This window comes from Xiphophorus couchianus, chromosome 13, assembly GCF_001444195.1.
Source record: "Xiphophorus couchianus chromosome 13, X_couchianus-1.0, whole genome shotgun sequence".
NCBI classification, from domain to species: Eukaryota; Metazoa; Chordata; class Actinopteri; order Cyprinodontiformes; family Poeciliidae; genus Xiphophorus; species Xiphophorus couchianus.
In genome coordinates this window covers 2,429,682-2,447,173 of record NC_040240.1, presented here as the reverse complement: position 1 = coordinate 2,447,173, position 17,492 = coordinate 2,429,682, and the positions used below count along the sequence as shown (strand labels likewise).

Sequence of the window (17,492 nt, the reverse complement as noted above, 5' to 3'; positions counted from 1 at the left end):
GACTTCAGTTACTCTGAATAAACTGACCCGGCTTAATGATACCCAGATTCTTTGGTTTCAGAACAGGAGATATCAACTAGGTAACTCAACTCTGAGTCAAGTTACCTGAGTTAAGCCTAAGCATGAGTATAGACGCCCTCATCAATGGAGTGCAGATAACGTGATTCACCATGGCAACAAGAGTAAAAAGAAGCCTGCAAGTGTGCATATCTGTCCAGTGGAATTAGAAATGTAATGAGAGCATAAGCAGAATATAGAAGCATATTTAACATATATAATATGTTAAATATGTTTTGACATATTTAGCAAAAGTATTGCTAATTACGTCAATACTTAGCAATAGTGCAAAATAGCAAGTGTTAGCATGGCAGACAGTCGATGTGTGAGTGTGATTTTGCAGAGAATTAGTAATATTCTTGACGCTACAAATATTTAACGTTCAAAAGAAGAAGGATAATTTTATTTGTCTGAACCAAATATCCATAACTACTGTACTTAGGACACCCAAAAATAAATGAATAGATTATGCCTGAAGTGTTAAAATGTGGTAGTGACTACATTACCGGTTTCACCGATATCTGGCTTTCTGAAACGGAAAACCCAGGATATGCTCATAATTACCCCAGAACTTACTCAAGAGTTTCACTTATCTTCCTGTCTGAAACGGGGCCCTGCTCAGGTATGTGTGTGTGTTGGGGTGTGTGTGTGAGTTTGTCTGCTGTGTTTATGTCTGTCTTGCTCTGGCTTAGTGTGACACTCATGCAATGGGCTTGTGTATGTTTGAGCGCTCACGTCTACAAGGTGAAATTGAGATAAATGGTGGAGCAGCTGGGTGGCCCAAGATGTCCTCTCCACCTGTCTGTCCTGCTTATATACTTAAATGTGAGCATTTATGTGTGTTTAGGACTCTGTATTTACTTTGATTGTGTGTGTTTTTGTTTATTTGTACATCTATGTGCAAATCTCAGCCTGTGGTGGTGAGCTGTTGTATGGAGGTTTGTTCTTCTGTAAAAATAAGCAGAGTTTCATACATATAAGGAGACGGACAGTTTGGGGTGATTGATATAAACTTAATACAATATTTTGTGGAACTGTTGTGATAACAACAAAGATTATGATTTTAAAAAAACAATTGTTTATTACTTATTTTTAAGTAACTGTATGGATGTGATTACCTTAGACACAATTACTGTCTTTGAAAAACATTCCCAGTGAAGTACACTCATTCAGGACTCCACTGTCTTAAACACATGTGAATTATATCACTAAACTGCACTTAGTCATATTTCTGGATTTACTGACATTTTATGATGCTCTCATGGAACTAACAGCAGAGAAAATATCAAGAATAACATTTCCGATTATATTGTCACTTTGGGTTTTTCTTTAATTTACCTTCAGTAGCTGAAATTTATCATGAAAATAATAAACCAAAACTCTTATCGTGATAGGAAGTGTTTCAGAATTTATTCTCTATCTAGATTTATGTCAGCATTCTGACTGGGTCACTGCAAAACATTAATAAATAAATGACTTTAAACCTTAAACCTATTTATTTAAGGAATATGAATAATTATGGTCTTAAATGTGTAGAATGCAGAAATAAATACAGTAAAAAATTAAAGACATAAATAACATGGTTATATTGTTTTAAATTTTCAGAACTTTATAAATGTTTATATTTATAAAGCTGCAACGTTTATAAATGTTGCAGCACAAAAAACCTCTGAAGACACTAAGCACAACTTCTGTCTTCATGAAGTTAAAACTGGCGTCAGAAAAATTGGTTGGAGAATTTTTCTCTTGTCTTTGGTGAAAGGCCACTAACCATTTTTCACTCTAGCGCTCGACCCGCGTGTTTGTTTTGGTTGTATTGACCCAGAATGCCCTGTGCTATTATCCGTTAACTGGTTTTGGAACGCTGCGACAGACTGGCGACCTGTCCAGGGTGTACCCCGCCTCTCGCCCGGAACGTAGCTGGAGATGGGCACCAGCAACCCTCCCGACCCCATTAGGGACAAGGGTGAACAGAAAATGGATGGATGGATGGATGGTTTTGGAACGGTCTCTGGTCTGCTTGGTGTTCACATTTGAACCACACCAGATAGTTTGCTTCAGCCAAATACAGTCTTAGGTTTGCTTTTTTGGTCCATATTAGAGTTTGACTGCACATTCACAACCAAACTTAGTTGGAGTAACAGGGCTGGTGGGAGACGATGTGTCTCTGCTGTCCTACTACAGGCTCAAAGGAAATCTTCCCCTTTCACATTCTCTATTCCACCACTCCAACATGTTCAGAACATATAACTTTAGTGCTTCAGAAAAAAAACACCTTCTCATTTACTGTATATTGTAAATATATGACATTTAATCTATTTTTCTTTCTAATGTTTGTTTCCTTACTCCTTTCTATGTCTTCCTTCCTTCCCTCCTCTCCTTCATCGGGCTTACCTTTGTACTTGCTTCCTCTTCATGTGTCTGTCTCTCTGAGAATAGTTTAGATGGCGGGGGTGTGATGCACTCTGATGTGAGCTCTGTCTTCTCTCCAATGTCGCACGAGTCGACTCTAGCGTGTTGCTGACTTTGGTTAACTTTCTTTCTTTGATGCCACACCTTCTCTCTCACCTTGCCTTCTTTTTCTAACCTACTTTCACCTTCGATTTTTTTTTGTCACTCGCCAAAACAATAGATCCTTCTTTTCTCCATCTGACTTTTTATTTCAAAGAGAACATCCGAAATTCAATAATTTAACCCTCTCTCTGTCTTTGTCTTTATTTTTCTATTTTTCATCACCTACCTGTGTCTTTGTCTGACAGGGAACATGTTAATAATGGATTGCATAGATTCAGACAGGGAGAAAAATATGAGCACATGAGCATAAGGTATTCTTTAAAGTTATATTGTGAAAGGCTGTGTGCTGCTGTCAGTCTTTGGGTTCTTCTCCTTTTTAACTAATCTAACCAAAATCTACTTTTGTGTTCTAAAAAGAAGATAGATTGTGGAGTCAAAAAACATGCTGCTTGTTTGAAGCTGCATTCGAAGTATAGCAGTCTGTTGCATTCTGTCTTATTCCTGGGACTCCTTTTATTTGTTTGTTTTCGACAAGGATTGTAAATCTAATGTTTAATCTCTGAATCATCAGATATGAGCATGATAAGAACAGATCATTTTTCCTTACCTGAGTTTGATTTGTCATGACAATCAGGACATGATGTTTCTCAATAAATAGTGTTGTCTAAGCAAATACAGGGTTTATTAAGGGTTCACTGTGGTTTTAATAAAAGTGGGTGTTTTAGTTTAAATTTTATTTCATCTTGCTCTTTTAATAAAACATTTTCTTTCTAAGGACTATTCTAAGCATCTGACCTGATTTATAATAACCCCCCTATGTTTGAGGTGGAGAGATCTCCCTGCCATCACCCTAATCTTTAACTCACCCGACAGACTTAAGTCAGTAACTAGCTTATTAATATAAGGACAAATCTGAAGATCTCAGCTATAATTAATAAATCACTGCAGTAGGCAGCATCTGCGTATGCGCGCACACACACACACACGCCTGCATGCAAGTTTTTAACATTGTTGTTTAATGGCGCTACAGTGAAACGGGTTGCTGTAGATGTAAACCTGATGAATATATTCTCATTAACAAGTGGTGCTGAAGTTTAATCTGTGATTGTTTCCACTAAACAAACACAGGTGTTGGTTCAGTGCGGTGGTGCAAAGGAAAAACAAAACTAGTTTAAAGTGGCAAGACTATTTACTGCTGTCTATAACAGTAGGACTGACTGCATTTGTTTTCACTCTATCATAGTCGAAACAAAGGCATAGAACGCACACAGTCTACCTGTCTGCCTGATCTATGAAGATAGACACTCTAAGTGTGTGTGTGTATGTGTGTGTGTGGGGGGGGGGGATGTGTGGGGTGGGATGGTCTTCTTCTCCTGCACCTGTATGCATTTAGCTGAATGTGTGTGAGAGACAATGAGTCACAACACAGGTCTAGAGCCCAGGCTGAATGAATAAACATGTTTACTTGTCAACAATCACAGCTTCATTATGGTTCTATTCTATTCTATTCTATTCTATTCTATTCTATTCTATTCTATGTCATAGTAAAGATTCCTTGTTTTTAAACTACTGTAAAACTTCTGTTTTGTTTCGTTGGTTAGGCTCTTTGAAAAACCATGAGAACATTAAAAATAATCTCACTTCACTACTTTGATTTATTTTAAGTTTTTGGTGTTGACCATGAAAATCGAGCCAGAACAGCCCTCGTCTTTTACAGTTAATCAAACAGTCATCCAAACTACAGTAAGAGCTGCAGGGTCGACCAGCCAGGCTGTTAAATCCTGACTGGAGCAGAATGGAGGTCAAGTTTTCCTTCAGTTACTGGGTCAACTCCATGGAACTTTTTATTCGGCCTGTAAGCATAAGTGTCATTTCATTTTGAGTTGAACTCTAGATGTAAAAAGTGTTGTTTTTTATTATGTTACAATTCAGACATGGTCTTATTGTCTCATGTCTTCCACCTGATGCACCAGTCCTTTCAAAGGTAGAATTTAAACTTTAAATTTAAATTTAAACTTAGAGTGAGCAAATAACATAGAATGTCACTGAAATTTACAAAATTTATCTGACACTTAATGCTTTAACATGTGTTAAATGTTTACACACATTAACACTTTAAATAATAATAATAATAATAATAATATTAATATGTTTGGTCGAATTCAATAGTTTAGCATTTATTAATAATACTGACAATTATAAATGTGTTTATTAATTATAACTTATTTTGTAATTAGTATTGTGTTTTCCAGAGATTATTCAGACAAGATAATGAGTCTAGGACTTGTCTTTTTTTCTTTTTCTTCAGAGAATAGCATTTTAATGTCTTGTAAATATTTTTAAAATAACTTTTTGTCACTTTTTGTTATTATTCTAATTTTAGACAACACTTTTTTTGTATGTCTAATTGTGAGTTAACTGACTCATTTTTTAAAATCCTTAATAGGTTCATCATTATTATAGTGTTCACATTGACCTTTTTGTTAAAACACTTCACCAAAAACAAACTCAGTGTTGGTAAAAGCAATAAGAAAGTGCCAATGAATTATGAGGGGTTTTCTGCCTCTCTACTGTTGGTGTTCATTTTTGTTAAATATGGAGCTCATGTACTTTAGTTCGGCCCATTTTATCTGACCTGAAATAGCTAAGAAATAGAAGAATGAAGAACTAATGTGCAGGAGAAAGTGTTTCTAAGGAAGAAGGGTATAACAATAAATACATAAGTGGCAGATTGCAGGTAGAAACATCAAGAACATAATTCCTCATGGAAAACCTTTACTGAAGATTTTAAACGAGAGTCTGTATTTCTTTTTAATGCACAGAATTCAACCTGAGAACATTTTTCTCTTCACACATAAACACACTCCTATCAACAAACTGAGACCAGAAGCTTCAGTAGATCACCTGAGGACTTCCCACACCTACGCCTTTGATTTCTGTTCCAGCCGCTTTTGATTCGCACATCATTTATGATTCGAAGCTGAACCTGATCACTAAGTTTAATTGGATTCAGATTCTCCTGGCTCACACACAACAGGCCCTTGGCAGTTGGTTGTTGGATACATTAGGGAGGCAAAGCAGGTACAGTGCTGCCTTGAGTTAGCTCCAATTAATGTGAGTTTTCTTTTTTCAAAGCAAGATTTATATTTTTTCGTGCTGTTTGTCGTTTTTGAACTCAAACTTGGACTAAAATGTGCTTTAAAAAAGTTTTCCTTTATATTCTTACAAAGTTTCAAAAGATGTCAAGGTTCAGCCCAGTGGATGATGAATGTCATGATAATGTCTAGTTGTCCTTTCAGAAAAAATGCACTGAACAAAGAAAAATGAAATCTATTTAAAAAGCTAACAAGTTAGCACTCGGAAAGAGTGGTTAGTTTTTGGATATACATATTTGTTTTTGGTTTGTTGCCTTAGTTATTACTCATATTTGTTTAATACTTGTATTTGCAATGTCATTCCTCTGCCTTTTGGATTCCATCCTCTGTAACGTTTTGTGACTAGGTCCCTCCCTTATTTTGTAGGTTCTCTTGTGTTCGTGTAATTTTTTCTATACGATGAACAGTTAAAATTGGGGGCGAAGGGACGGGCTTATAGTGAACAAGGGAAGTCCGAACCAATTTGATATTATTTTTAAATCATTATTATGTCACATATGTATCCAATCACACACATTTTTACCTTTACAATGCTTTGACTTCATAGTTAAAACACGAGTCAATAAATGCTACAACTGAGCTAGTAACTTTAAATTAAACTGCAAAGCCAAAGTAAAATCAAGTAAAACATAAAAAATTGACAAACAAAATGAATGTTTAATGCAGGAATGTCAGTCCTGCAGAATGTTTATGTGTGTGTAACTGGGTCTATATTGTTGTATATTTTCACAAAATGTTTTCTTTAATTTATTTGCCCTCTTATACTTGTCTGTCTTTGTGTTCCTCTGTGTCTGCTATGAGGGGTTTGGTCCTCCAGCTCCGCCCTACTTTCTTCTTCTTTTGTTCAGGGTCCTCCAGCACCATTATAAATGTTAAGTTGTTCATTTCCTCTTCCCTTTTGTTAATCGTTCCACTGGGAAGAGGCAAGTTTTATAATCTATTGTAATCCTTTCATTTATATTGTCCAAATGTTTATTTTTTTTCTTCTGTATTAATGTTAGGTTAATATTTTCATTCGAGTTGCTATTATGCATTTATAAGATTTGATGCATGCTAACATTATGATTTTGTATAGATCGGGTTGGAGAACTGGAGCACATGCTACGTGCTAATGCTAATATCTCCCGATTGACAGGTATGTTAGCGCGCCCTTTTAATCGTTCCACTGGGAAGAGATCGGGTTGGAGAACTGGAGCACATGCTACGTGCTAATGCTAATATCTCCCGATTGACAGGCTGAATAAACGGAGTCCGCCTCCAAACCCAGACTCGGTGTTTTTATGGTTTGTCCTATAAACACACAACGCAAAAGTCCACCGGTCACACTTGGTGCCGTTCGACCCGAGACATCTCTGATCGAGTCCGCAGTCAGCGAACCCCAGTCCAGCGGAGCTGTGACGATCTCTGGCTGTCTCGTGATCCCGAGCTGCGCCACTAGAGCCGCTTTGCCCTGAGTGCGGTCTTTCAGGTTTCATATTACTATATATATATATATATATATATATATATATTTATTTATTTTTTTTTGCGCTAGACGCTCAACACCGACAACAACAAAATAAGTTTCCCATTAAAAGCTGTGTTTTTTTTGTTTTTTTTTCTGTATTTGCTCTGGGTGTGTGATTATTTTTTTTCTATATATATATTTTTAAGTCATTTTTCTTTTAATTGTTTGCTTTGTTGCAATTCACAGACATGTCTCATGCAAATCTGCCGGACCTTGAATATGTAGGCAGTGGTGTCAGTTTTGGTTCAGCAAACAATCCACATAATGCTTCACCGTGTTTTGGGAGGGGTAGGCCTGTGGTGCCTGGTCACAATGCACAGTTGACCAGTCTGTGATAAATCCACAGTTTGTGCCTGTTGCAAACTCCACGCCAGTTCCTTTTGTTAATTCACAGCCTACACATGTTTCACATGAGGCACTCAGTGGTTTAATATCTGACCTGGCAAAACAAATTGGAGATAATATTACAGCTAAAATGTGCACCGTGCAACAGGCCAGCCACTCCCAGGAGTACCCTGCTAATAATGCATCTCCTACTCTACCGGAGTCTCCCCATGTGAAGGTTGTGGTGCAGTCTGAAGCCAAAGCCCCTCCATTCTTCAGGGGTGACAATAGTGACACATTTTCCATCCAAGAATGGGAAGATCTGATGAGGTGTTACCTGTCTCGGGCTAACTGTGGGACGCCTGAAGAACAATATGGGCTGCTAATGTCAAGGTTAACAGGCAAAGCCCGTGATGTGGTGAAGGTCTCTCTACGGTGCCGTCCTGAACTGTGTGGTGCTGGGTTAATTAATGCTGTTTTTAATGTATTAAAGCACCATTTCAGTGAACTTACATGTTCCAACCTGCCAATGAGAGACTTTTATGGTACTGTTCCCAGGACTGGGGAGGATGCTATGGACTATTGGATCCGTCTTAATAAGACCATTGATGCTGTGGATGAGTGTCTCCACAGGCGTGGTAAATGTGTGGAGGACCCTCATGCAGAGGTTGTGATGATGTTTATCAGTCACTGCCCTGACCCCACCCTTTCCTTGTCATTTCAAATGAAGCCAGCAGAACAGTGGACAGTAGCTGAGGTCCAGCAACGCCTGGATGGTCGTGTGAGAACAGTCAAGAGCATAGTGGCAAATACACAGGCTGTTGACGGTGCCGATACGTTGCATGACCCTGTGGCAAGCCCGCAACCCACTGGGGCGTGCAGTGTTGCCACTATTGAACCTGTTTCTCAACAGATGGTGACCATGTTTGACAGGGTCCTCTCTCTGTGTAATGCGTCTCTGGCTACTGGTCACCAGAGAGCGGGCCGATCTCAGGTTCCCCGGCGAACACAGCCCCTAGCCTGTCGAGTTTGTGGGTCCAGTGAACACTCCACACATTCACACTGCAGACTATACAGGTTATGTCTTAACTGTTTTGAGCCAGGACATGTGAAACGTGACTGCAGGCAGGAAGTTGGACAGAGATCCTCAAATGCTGCTTCGCATGTTGATTTAAACTGACTGGCCTGTGTGATGAGAGGGGCAACATGGGCATTGTACACAACACCCTCACTGATTCTGTTAATCCACACTCAGAGTATGTTGACTGCTGTGAAAGCTTCCCCAACGAGAAAACAATAATTTTGGTTGGGTCCCAAAGAGTTGAGGAAGCAAGTGAGTTGTTTTATGCCCCTGTGTCTATTGGTGGCCAGACGTCACTGAGAGGGATGCTGGACTCGGGCAGCATGTCATGTACACTTAGTGAAATGGGGGAGGCTAAGCTGAGAGCGGCAGGTGTTGTCCTGTCCCCGCAACCTGTCCCTGAAAGAGTTGTCCTTGTTGGTTGTGGTGGACTTATTACACGACCTAAATGCATTTATGAGCTGAGCATGAAGCTCTACGGTCTTAACTGTCTGGTGCCGATGTTCCTTGTTCCTGGACAGAGGGATGAGTTGATTATTGGCACAAATGTGCTTCGACCAGTGATCCAAAGAATGAAGTCTGATGGGAAATACTGGGAGATGGTGTCCTCTCATACGACTGACCCTGATTGTGAACAGTTCCTCCAGTTACTGAGTTGCACCTCCCGGTGGCAGAGCCCAGAGGTACCTGACAAGGTGGGTACTGTGAAATTGCAGCAGGCCGTTACACTGCTCCCCCGAAAGGAATACATTGTTTGGGGAAGGCTTCCTCCCTCTGCCCCTGTGTCTCCTGGGAGCACTGTCGTCGTGGAACCGACTTCAGTTCAGCTCGCTCCACACCAAAAAACATCTTGGTTGGTCGGGTCATTACACCGATGTGGGGCGATCGTTGGATTCCCATGAAGGTTCTTAATCCCACTGATAAGCCTCTTATATTGCGCCGCAATAATAAGTTAGCTGATGTGTTCCCTTGTGTGGCTGTTGAGGACTTCCCTGTCACTCCGGTCTCATGTATGGTGCAGTCTAGCCAGACTACTTCTTCATTCTCTCTGGGATGTGAATCATCAGATCCTGTGCAGATGCTAAAGGACTGTGGCCTTGGTGATGTGGACTTGGAGGGTTGTGAAGTGTCTGATGAGTGGAGGAGGAAGCTGGCTGATCTCTTGTTGAGCTTTCAGGATGTGTTCTCCAAGGACCATTTGGACTGTGGAGAAGCAAAAGGGTTTGTCCACCGGATCCATCTATCTGATGCTCGCCCCTTCAGGTTGCCTTTCCGCAGGGTGCCCCCAGCACATTATCAAGTGCTGAGAGAAGTGCTATCAGAGATGGAGATGAAAGGCATAATCAGTAAGTCAATGAGTGAATATGCTTCACCCTTGGTGTTGGTGTGGAAGAAGAATGGCGACTTGAGAATATGTACTGATTTTCGTTGGCTTAATGCTAGGACGGTTAAAGATGCCCATCCACTGCCCCACCAAACTGATTGTCTTGCCGCACTGGGAGGGAATGCCTTTTTCAGCACCATGGATCTGACCTCCGGGTTTTACAACGTGCCTCTGCATGAGTCCGACAGACGTTTGACGGCCTTCACTACACCACTTGGCCTATATGAGTATAATCGTCTCCCCCAAGGTCTCTGTAATAGTCCTGCATCGTTCATGCGCATGATGCTTAGTATCTTTGGTGACTTAAACTTCTCCAGTCTCCTCTGCTACTTGGATGACCTATTGGTGTTCGCGCCTTCTGAAGAGGAGTCGTTAAACCGTTTGAGCGTTGTATTCTCCCGGCTGCGGTCCAGCAACTTGAAACTCTCTCAGAAGAAGTGTCACTTCCTGAGACGGTCTGTAGCATTTCTTGGACATGTAGTGAGTGCATCTGGTGTTTCTGTTGATGAGGAGAAGGTGAGAGTAATATCTGGCTTCACAAAGGCTGATCTAATGGAGGCTGATGGTCACACCCCATCTCAACAGAAGGTTAGATCTTTCCTTGGAATGGTAATATTTTACCAACATTTCATCCCTGCATGTTCTCGTGTTGCCAAACCTCTTTTTGCCTTGACTGCGGGCCAGAAGAGAAGACACAAGGGCAGCAGTCGTTATGTGAGACCTGGGACGTTCAGGAAACTGACACCACTTGATTGGACCCCTGAGTGTGAGGAAGCCTTTGTGCAGTTGAAGAATTCACTCCTCAATTCTGTGGTTTTGGCACACCCGGATTTTGACAGGCCTTTCATCCTCTCCACAGATGCTTCCACTGATGGTCTGGGTGCTGTTCTTTCTCAGGTACCGGTGGGTGAGGAGAGGGCAAGACCAGTTGCTTTTGCTAGCAAGTCTCTCAGTCGTGGCCAAACCAAGTACCCTGCTCACAGACTTGAGTTTTTGGCTCTTAAATGGGCAGTGTGTGATAAATTCAGTCATTGGCTGAAGGGTCATAAATTCACTGTTTGGACCGATAATAACCCTCTCACGTATATTCTGACCAAGCCAAAGCTGGATGCTTGTGAGCAACGCTGGGTCTCCAAGCTTTCTCCATACACTTTTGACATCAAGTATGTCCCGGGCAGGTTGAATATTGTGGCAGATACTCTGAGCAGAAGGCCATTTGTCAGGTTGCTGGCTGAACGTGTGCTGGCGGAACCTTATGTTGACCTCTTGAAGCAGGCTTGTGATGTGACAGATGAGTCTGTGCAGGCGGCTTTCCATCTGACTTGCCACCCCCAGTCTTTGGTTGACTTACCGTTCTCAATGGCTGTCAACGTCTCCATGTCTGAAGATGATGTCTCTTCTGTGCTATCGTCCATCAGCAACTTTGAGGTGGCGTCCAGACACCGAGCTGCGTCCCTAGCTGACCACTTGCCGTCAGTTGTGGTTCCTGATGATGCTTCTTCTGTACTATCCAAGGCAGAGCTTCAGTCTCAACAGGAGCATGATGCCACGCTCTCCAGGGTTCTCCATTATGTGACCAGGAAGCGGAGGCCTTCTAGACGTGAACGCTACAATGAGTGTCAGCAGACCTTAAAACTTTTGAAGCAGTGGGATAGACTTGTGCTTTTGGATGGGATTCTTTACCGTGTCACCAAAGATCCCTTAACGAAGTGCAAGCGCTTCCAATTTGTTGTACCAGAGTCCCTGCGGTCAGTGGTACTTTCTGGCATACATGACAACGCCGGTCACCAAGGCCAGCCGCGCACTTTGTCGCTTGCTTGTCAACGTTTTTTTTGGTTTGATATGGACAAGGATGTGCGTAACTATGTAAGGCAGTGTTCAAGATGTGTTGCCAGTAAGACCCCTGAACCAGCTGCCAGGGCACCACTGGAGAGTATAAAGACCTATGCCCCACTTGAGTTAGTGTGCATTGATTTCTGGTCAGCTGAAGACAGAAACAACAAGTCTGTGGATGTACTTGTGATCACTGACCACTTTACTAAGTTGGCACATGCCTTCACCTGTCGTGACCAGTCAGCTAAGAGTGTGGCAAAGAAGCTGTGGGAGGGTTTCTTCTGCATATATGGTTTCCCTCAGCGCATACACTCTGACTAGGGCCCAAGCTTTGAGAGTGAGTTGGTGGCAGAGTTATTGGACATGGGGGGCATTATGAAATCACACACTACGCCCTACCACCCCATGGGCAATGGTGTTACGGAGAGGTTTAACCGAACTTTGGGGAGCATGCTGAGATCTCTGCCCCCTAGAGTGAAACAGAAGTGGCCACAAATGATTCAGTCGATGACGTTTGTGTACAACTGTACTGCACATGAAACGACTGGGTTTGCGCCATTTTACCTGATGTTTGGACGGGTTCCACGGTTACCAGTTGATCTCATTTTCAAGAGTGTTCTTCGTGATGACACAGTTTGTGATTACAATGCCTATGTCAAGTCACTCATGAATGATCTACATTCTGCTATGGTCCTGGCTCAAGAACACAGTGCTGCTGAGCAGAGACACCAATCAAGGCAGTACAACAAAAGGGTCAGGGGCTTACCTCTGTCGGTGGGGGACCGGGTGCTGTTGGCAAACAAGAGCGCGAGAGGGAAACGTAAACTGTCAGATAAATGGGAGTCTACAGTTTTTGAGGTAGTCGCTTCTAAACCCGGCCTTAACCTCTATAAGATCAGGGATTCCTCAGGACGTGAAAGGACAGTTCATCGCAACCTCCTACTCCAGGTCAACTTCTTGCCCTTGGACCCTTCATTGGATGAGCAGTGCTCTGTTAGTTCTGTTGCTGCCCCAGGGAAGCCCGATACCTCCTCCTCAGAGAGAGGAACTGACACCCTAGGGCCTCTTATCCCTCCTTGTGTCTGTGAGTCTAGTGAGGTCCGTACGGCATCCTCTTACCCTCTCCTGAGGGGATGTGTTCTGCCTCCCTTGGGTGGGCTGGTGCAGGTGCTCCTTCACTCCCTTCCATTGAGTCACATAGTCATCAAGGGGACTTACATGACCTTCAGGACAGGGGTTTAGGTCACAGAGTCACTACGCGTCTTGGCAGGATTATCAAGCCGGTGTGTAGATTGATTGAGTCTATGGCCCAGATTGAGTCTGTTTTTGGGAATCAAAAATCTCCTATCAGAACTGTGTAATTATTTTTTTGTTTGTTTGTTTTGTTTTTCCCCACACTTCATCCTTGGTCTCCTGATTGTTATGCTTCTAGGCAAGTACTTTGTTGAGTATATGGATGGCGTGTACAGGCTTTTATTTCTGAATATTGTAATTAGCCAAAACGGTGTGGTGTATAGGGCACCACATCCTGTCTGATAGGTTTCTGTAACCTCTTAATCTTTTAGTAGATGGCTCTTCCGCCGACTTTGCCCATTGGCTGTGGTAATTTTTGGCCTGTGATGTATGTTTTTTTGTGTGTATGTTTGTTTTCCTTATGGTTTTATAATTTTGTGTAAATCTAGGGGGGTGAATGTAACTGGGTCTATATTGTTGTATATTTTCACAAAATGTTTTCTTTAATTTATTTGCCCTCTTATACTTGTCTGTCTTTGTGTTCCTCTGTGTCTGCTATGAGGGGTTTGGTCCTCCAGCTCCGCCCTACTTTCTTCTTCTTTTGTTCAGGGTCCTCCAGCACCATTATAAATGTTAAGTTGTTCATTTCCTCTTCCCTTTTGTTAATCGTTCCACTGGGAAGAGGCAAGTTTTATAATCTATTGTAATCCTTTCATTTATATTGTCCAAATGTTTATTTTTTTTCTTCTGTATTAATGTTAGGTTAATATTTTCATTCGAGTTGCTATTATGCATTTATAAGATTTGATGCATGCTAACATTATGATTTTGTATAGATCGGGTTGGAGAACTGGAGCACATGCTACGTGCTAATGCTAATATCTCCCGATTGACAGGTATGTTAGCGCGCCCTTTTAATCGTTCCACTGGGAAGAGATCGGGTTGGAGAACTGGAGCACATGCTACGTGCTAATGCTAATATCTCCCGATTGACAGGCTGAATAAACGGAGTCCGCCTCCAAACCCAGACTCGGTGTTTTTATGGTTTGTCCTATAAACACACAACGCAGAAGTCCACCGGTCACATGTGCGTATAGCAGAACCAATGTGTGTAAACTGGAAGTCTAGTTTAAGAGACTAGATACTGGTGGTTTAAAGTTACAATGTCTAAGATAAAATTAATTTTCATCTGTTTTAAATAAACAGAGACCTCTCTTTCTGAGGAGTTAATTCAAGGACTCAAATCTAACATGTTGAGTTTTTATTACCGTATTTTACGAACTATAAGCCGCTACTTTTTTCCAACACTTTGAACCATACGGCATTTAGTCCGGTGAGTATCGATCGTCACTGCACGTAAGCTCGGCGTTAGAGATGCAGGGCTGCGTCCTTAATAGCAGATGTATTCCAAAAACCAAGAGCAGTGGAGATACCAGCGGCTTATAACCTGGTACGGCTTATATATGTACGTTTCCTTTTTTTTTTTTTTACTTTGTGGGTGCAGCTTATAGTGAGGTGCGCTTTGTAGTCCGAAAAAATACGGTAACTGATTTTTGCTCCTTTGTGCAAATTCACCTCATAGCCATGTAATACATTTTGTTTTGCTTCTACTTTTGAATTCATAAAGGCTGCTGGAGTGGCTGAATTATTATACACTAGGGTGACCAAACGTCCGTATTTCCCGGAACATGTCCGTATTTCACGTCCTGTCCCGGGCGTCCCGGGCTTTTTTTAGAAAGTGAGGAAATGTCCTGTTTTTTTAAATTACCTTCATTGGACCATTAAATTTACAGGCACTAGGGCCCTGCGCACTGCGCTGCGTGTGACGTACTCCCTGAGCCGCGTCAGTGCGGGCAGCCCTGTTCTTAATCAGAAGATAGATAGTGTGGCTATCAGTACGCCAACAACATGCCAAAGCGCAAATGTATGGAGTTTCCCCGCTTTTAGAGCAACCCGCCCCCCCCCCCACAAGGTGTTCTGGTTTTATATTTATTTATAAATATTTACAAAATCTGCGACAGACTAACGACCTGTCCAGGGTGACCCCGCCTCTCGCCCGGAACGTTAGCTGGAGATGGACACCAACACCCCTCCTGACTCCACTAGGGACAAGGATGCACAGAAAATGGATGGATGGATATATACAAAATCACGATATGTTAAGTGAGTCAAAAAAAGAAATCAGCTACCAAATGTGAAAATTAACTTAAATACACAAATAAAAAAAACAGTTGTGGTTCAACAGAACATTAGTTTTACAGGATGTTATAATGTGTTTTCAAATCATGTTTTTTATTAACTCAAACATTATGTGAAAAGGAAATCTTTTTAAAAATGCTCAACACCAAAATATATGTCACATAAAAACATATATAAAGTAAAAGCTTGTGCACACTTCCTACTGATAAGGACCTTTGATCACTTTCATTTCTTCCATTTGTCACAAACATCTTCTATGCAGTAATGACTCTCAGTGTTTTCATAGTGTTAATGTTCCCACAACTACAGCTAACCACCCGTCCTCTGACCGTATCCCGCAGTGCTGTTAGCATTGCTTATCAACAATGAGTGAAATTTGTTCAATGTTTTTCTAAGACCTGTATAGATCTATATAGACCTGTATAAATCTGTGTAGATTTCTATAGACATAGATATAGGCTATAGAAGTCCTGCATATAGATGTCTATGCAGGACTATACAGACCTGCATACAGGTACATGCAGACCTGCATAGACGTCTATAGATCTGTATAGACCTGTCCAGGTGACAGGGACTTCCCTCCTGGGAGCTGAGATCACAGATGCTGTGCTGATGGGATGTCCAGTTAGTCAGCATACTCACATTAACTCATTTACAGACTCACATTTGGTAACACACACTGTTTGACCATCATGTCTTCATTCAAGGACAAGCATCAGACACACACAAGCACACCCCCGCGCGCACACACACTCAGGGACACAGACAGGTCCATCTGGCCAAAAGAGGTGGCAATGTGTCTATGGGTCAGCCATGAGGCTGGCTGTGTTTATTAGAGGCTTCAGAGTGTCTGCCAGGTCTCAGTATGATTAAGAACTCAGCGCTCCACTCATGCACTGAATGTGTGTTGCATGGAGTGAGGAGTGTGAAAGCAAGCGGAAAAAGAATATTGAAATGCAAAGATTTAAACACTGCAGCCAAAGCCGGAAAAAAGAATCATCCACTGTATCAGCTGAAGGTAACTGGAATTTTAGCAGAACTTTTATTTCACAAATGTACATATAGTCCATACATGCATTGATATGTATGGATATATATAGGTACTTATGCATATGTCCGGTTGTGTATGACTATTTGTAAAGCTGTACATTTTCAGGCATGTGGTACAAAAAACTGAAACAGATTTGTAGGCACAGAACACATTTATTGTTTGGACTCAGCTTTATGTATCATGCTTGATTTAACCAGTAAGCTTAATGATGACAACATGAGAGATGTAATTGCAGTTACCTTCATACAGACGGACACGTGGAAGTGAGGTCGGTCACAATCATTTATCCATCTTTTACAGTTTTCCAGATTCTGTTTGGGTTTTAGAAAAGTAATACATTTTATTCCCCCTTCTAAATGCTCTGGGTAAAGTGTGTTGTAATTCCATGTTCCATGATGATGGCAATTAAAAGAAAATTAACAACTTTTTCTTCCCATTTGCATGTATCAGGATGCAGAATAGGAACATTTGTCGAGTATCAATGATGTTGACATCAGATGAATGTGACCTGGCTCTTCAGATTCAGATCACATTTGAAAAAGATCGGATACATATCGAATATCCAAGTGGCCTGGGCCACATTCTAAAAAAATCCAACCTGTGTTCAGACTGTCATGAAAAGAACAGATACAGGTCACATTAAGGCAAAAAAAAAATTGGAATTGTGTCACTTCAGGTTGCAGTGTGAACACAGCCTACATGTGGGGATTGTCTAACTTACTAGGTCAAAGTGTACGGAGAGAGCTGGATTCATGTTGAGTTTTCTGCTGAGGCAGGGGGAAATTAAATAGTTAATGAAAAGTATCTTCCCAAATAAATTATAAATTATATTTAATGTCTTAAAATAGGTGTAACCTTATTTTTTTAGTCATTAAAGTAGTTATAGTAGGAGGCTGAGTGAGTGGCTTTGTATTAAAATAGTTATAGGATTTTTCCAAGATATATTAGGAAATAAAGAGACCTAGGTTTGGAGTTGATATCATCAATAGTTCTTAAATGTACGCAGTTCTTGAAACCACTGAGACAGAAGTACCACTGAGACAGTTCTTATTTAAATGGTTGTAACTCAATAAAACATAGGAGAGCCTTTCAGAGACATGGACCTGGGGAAGATGTTTGGAGAGTACCACCGCTGTTGATAGAAAAATATTTAT

General features: G+C 41.3%; 1 protein-coding gene across 3 annotated transcripts in view; it reads left to right on the top strand.

Moving 5' to 3' along the window:
* The window catches only part of npas3 (neuronal PAS domain protein 3), a 281,452-nt gene that overhangs the window by 71,295 nt on the left and 192,665 nt on the right, over positions 1 to 17,492 (top strand). The gene's annotated exons all lie outside the window — the stretch shown is intronic.